The sequence below is a fragment of the Hemitrygon akajei genome, unplaced genomic scaffold, assembly GCF_048418815.1.
Source record: "Hemitrygon akajei unplaced genomic scaffold, sHemAka1.3 Scf000145, whole genome shotgun sequence".
NCBI classification, from domain to species: domain Eukaryota; kingdom Metazoa; phylum Chordata; class Chondrichthyes; order Myliobatiformes; family Dasyatidae; genus Hemitrygon; species Hemitrygon akajei.
Genome location: NW_027332031.1, coordinates 56,866 through 61,466, shown reverse-complemented (window position 1 = coordinate 61,466; position 4,601 = coordinate 56,866). Strand labels below are relative to the sequence as shown.

The 4,601-nt window shown below is 42.1% G+C and overlaps 1 long non-coding RNA gene across 1 annotated transcript; it reads left to right on the top strand.

Moving 5' to 3' along the window:
- Positions 1-634: 634 nt before the first annotated feature.
- LOC140723899 (uncharacterized) lies at positions 635-3,272 on the top strand. The gene is made up of 2 exons (XR_012097996.1): positions 635-1,499; positions 2,438-3,272. It is a non-coding gene; the product is annotated as an uncharacterized lncRNA (long non-coding RNA).
- Positions 3,273-4,601: the final 1,329 nt, after the last annotated feature.

Sequence of the window (4,601 nt, the reverse complement as noted above, 5' to 3'; positions counted from 1 at the left end):
TGAATATCTTAAACAATGTCAATTAGGTCACTATACTGAAAATACTTTAAAATTCGTGCCTTATTCTTTTCTGATTCAACAGCAAGAGGTATCCACTTAACTAAAGGTGATAACAAATTACTCTTAAGATTATATAAAGAAAAATAAAATCCAGAAAGAAAATGGTTAATGAAATTATACTTGTCAACCAGTAATCCACTCCACAATACTGTTGGAGGGAACCACAGATTCCTGACTGCTTTTCTCGCTCTGTAACCCAATCTAGGAGAAGATTCAGACTTGCACAAAAAATTTACCTTTTCTTTACTGTTCAAGATCCCTTCAAAAATCTACCCAGTACTTTCCAGACAAATGTGTTTTTCACCATTATCTACCCTCAAGCCTGTGAACTGGTACTCTGACTAAGTTCTCACAAAATGGCTGTAGACTCATTCCCTGTACTTTCTCAAGGCGTTCCCTCATCCCAGACTAACATCATTTTGTTTTACAAACTTCCATTTCCTATTCAAAATCTTCAGCTCACTGTTGTTCTTCATTTTCACCATTTGAAAGATGCAGTTAATTTTTTCAGACCGAAGATGATCTCTGTAGACTTACCTGCAAAGGAATCTCATGCCTCAGGTTCACACATTCAATTTCAGAAATCAGTTTTTAAAAAATAATTTTATGGTGTTGCGGCTGCTGCCATTTAAAATTTAAACAATATTTGTACTTTAAACAGAGAGTGATGTTGTCTGAATTTGTGAGAGTTGCAATGGACACTTGCAGTCTCAGCGTGTTCCTTGCAAGCAAAGTTCCTGCAATATGATTTTCCCACTTTCCACCAGCCATCCCTGAGCCATTCCCCCAGCCAAATCAATATTTGTCCATTCCTTGAGAAGGTGTAAGTCTTTGGCATTCTTTGCCACAGAGAGCTGTGGAAGGTGTCACAGAATTCATTAAGAAATTAAGTGCCATTTGAGACACAATATAATCCTTAACCATAATCATTCCCCTGTGACTATAGCTGTTTGTTCTCCCCAAAGCTTCACCAAATGTATTGGATCTGAACTATCAATAACGTGGTCTGTGTTGGCTGACTCTGTTTTTGCCTATATCTCTTTAATGTCAACTCAAATACTGTTAGTTCCAATTATATGATGGACATTAGGTGTAGGAGTTCCTGGTTTCTCTTTCTCATTATTCCCTGCAGACAGAATATAATGAGTTTTGTAGAGATCAGCGAAAGGTTTTCTACGTTCTTGCAATGGAAATGCAGAACCTCTTATTAACTTCAGTACAATTATTAACTATGTTTAGAAGGAAGAATGCTGTCCCAGAGCAGGTGTTTAGTGTCTGGAGTTGACTGCTGGCTACACCATGGAGGTCAATTCTATTGTGCATGCAGAAAGGGGTGGATAAATATCTGAAAAGAAAGAACTTGCAGGGGTCTGTGATGATGGTAAGAGGTTGTATTACTCTTGCAAAAAGCCAGCAACAAATGGTCTTTCGTGCAACAGGTATGTGTTTCTGTGAGTAATGTGATTCAGTTTGAATATTTATCCTGCAATTTGTTTCTCAGGAGCCTTGAAGGAGACATTTCAGACTCGGATCATGCTTTCCTTGCATAAGGGCTGTCTGGTTGTCCTCATGTTGGTGATTTGTAGTACTCTGTACATGTACTACAGATACTATCGGTCCGTTAACGACGACATGTTGAAACTATCTCAGGTAACAGATAAACCTGATGCAGTGATTCCCGACAAAACTTTCAAAGCTGGCATTATGTTTTTGGAATCAACTGACAATTTAAAGCTGACGCCATTGGCGATATGTTCAGTGGAGTCTGCTGCTCGTCTAAACCCAGACAAACAGATCTATTACTTCATGAAGGGGTTCAGTGGCAACTTGAGCCAGTATCCAGAGACTGAGCACAGAGGCATCCATTTACTTTCTAAGATGAAAAATGTCGTCATTCTATCTCTGAATCCCATTGAGCTATTTAAAGACACTCCATTGGAAAGGTAACCAAAACTATGATTTATTAATTCCAGTAAGTAATTAAGTTATTTGAAAAATAGAGCATCTGTGAAGTATTAACAAAAATAAACTGATGACAATTGTAGGGTTTGCTCAGTAACCTGGTGTGATTGGGCCAAACAAGCTGAAGTGTTAGAGTCCATGGTTTTCTGTTGTAGAATTAATCACCTAGTACCTGCTGAAATTGTTCTGTCTGCCTAACATTCAAGGTAACTGCTACTACTGTAGATTGTTTTATTGTTACAAAACTAGACTTCATTCATAATTTAAACTATACACAAGAGAAAAATGCTAAACTTCTACAATTATGGTTGTTAATTTAGTAGTGTGAACCTTAAAATAAAAACGTAGCACCAAACTACTCAAGTAGACCCTGTGTTGATAAATCCTTTCATTGTTTGGGCACCTCCCCACCCAGCTGAGCCTTTCCGTGTATGGGAGCAAAAGGATCCTTGACATTCACCCGGCAGTCTCCAGAGTGCCTGTCCTGCGGAATTGGTAGGACATTCCATTGTTACGAATGTACCACAGCTCTGAGGGGCCGAAGGGTGCGGGACCAGCCCCCTCCTTCCTGAGAATTGCAAGATCGCTATTAATTCGGGTCTTGGACCCAGGAAATGAGAGACAATGCAACGGATTTGACCATTCTTCTTAGAGACACTTGTGTGAATTGTGACTCGATGCTACGTGCCAGCTCTCAGGGACATGGACACCCTTGGGCAATGTGGAGGGGGATTGTATCACCCTACCTTGATTGACATTTACAAATCTGCCAGTCACGATAAAAAGGGACTGCAGGAGGCAGAACCCCAGCGACGCACCAGACGGAGACACCGTCGCTCATCGCTCCCGTAAGGACGTGAAGCTGTTCGGGAGCCACGTGTGATTCGGTTCCCCTAGCTTGGGAACCAAATGGCTGATAACCCCGAAAAGGAGTTCGAATTGACAACGGGGAACTCATGTTCCCGATTCAACGCTTTGAGTCCAAAAGGCTGGCAAGTTTATTTTCTCTCTCCAACCCGTGAACACCCAGCGGTCCCTCAAACGGCTAAAAGCCTTCATGAACTGGCGAGACTTTTTATATTTCCATCGGACAATGGTTTTACCCCTAGACAAACGATAGAGCTACTTCGAATTGTTGATTATTACTATACCCGTGCTTTAGATTGAGTATTGATGACGTATATTATCTGAATGTTTGTATTAACCTTACTTTTGTGCCCCTTTATAAATAAAAACGTTTAAAAATAATACCATCAGACTTCAGCGGACCTCTCTATCTTTGCTGGTAAGTGACCCAGTTACGGGGTTCGTAACACCATGCTGACCACTTCCTGATGGCTGGACCTTCACTCTGCAATGGGTCCGGACCTATTCTCCGGACACCAGTGGCAGGTAGAACCTCAGCTTGTAGTGACACTTGGTGCCCATGGATTTGGGTCCAAACACAACTTGACATAGCTACACACAAAGGTGGTAATCAGGATGACAGTAATGCTGGGTGCATTTGTGACCCCGTTATCTGGATATTGGTGTTTCATAATCTATTGGACTCCCTAGGTGGTTGTTGAGGCAGGGAAGTGATGAACAGGCTACACCAGTGCCAAGTACAGTGGCCCTAAGAGGTTATCACACTTCACAACCAACTTCTTCAAGTTATTGACAGGGAAAGTCATTTTCACAGACCCAGTTTTTGTTCGACCTGCCTTATCCACTCCAGCCAATTTTTGTTACATGCCTCAGCCTCTCTGAACAAAATGCCCAACGCCTTCGGGTAGTCGGTCCTGACAGTAAAGCCAATGTAGAATAGTCAGGCCAGCTGCCAAAGAGCATGACCTCGCTCTTCATGCAGTTGACTCTGGCCCCTGATGCTGGTCACCGATGCTGATCAATTTCTGAATTGACTATGGATCTGAGCAGAAGACAGCAACCTCATCCATACATTGTGAGCTTTCGAAATGTGCTCCTCCACCGTCTGGAAATGTTATCTCCCTTAAGCTCTCATCCTTCCTGATGGATTCAGCAAAGGGTTCTACACAAAACATGAACACAACGGGGGGGAGTAGACAACCTTGCCAGACTCCAGACTTTATGGGGAGGTTATGTCCCCAATGCATGCATTTGGACTGAATTAAGGATATCTGCATGAAACAGCTTCATCCAATTTCTGCTTTCCTTCCCAAAACCCATTTTGGAGAACGTGTTTTATATGTATTTGTCCTGTCTCTTCATTTTTAGAAGAATTTCTCTCACATCTACCCCTCTCAGTGGAAAGGGGGAAATGTTGCTGCACGTCTGTCTAGAGTTGGCACAATTCCCTCTGATTCCATTTTGCTTTCTAAACACTTTTGAGGAACCTCTTGATGTTCTCCTTGGTTGCTTCCTACCAATGAAGTGGAGAGTCAAAGAGGTCCTTCATGGTTTTCCAACCTGCGCAGTTACTCTAGTCCCTCGATGTTTTCTTGTCCTCAGCTTGACATTCAACTTCCATATCCCGATGCCTGTCATCTGGCTCTCCTGTAGGTTACTTGAGGCTTGAAAGATACAGTGGTTGGAGAAGAACGTGGGTATTCTAACCATAG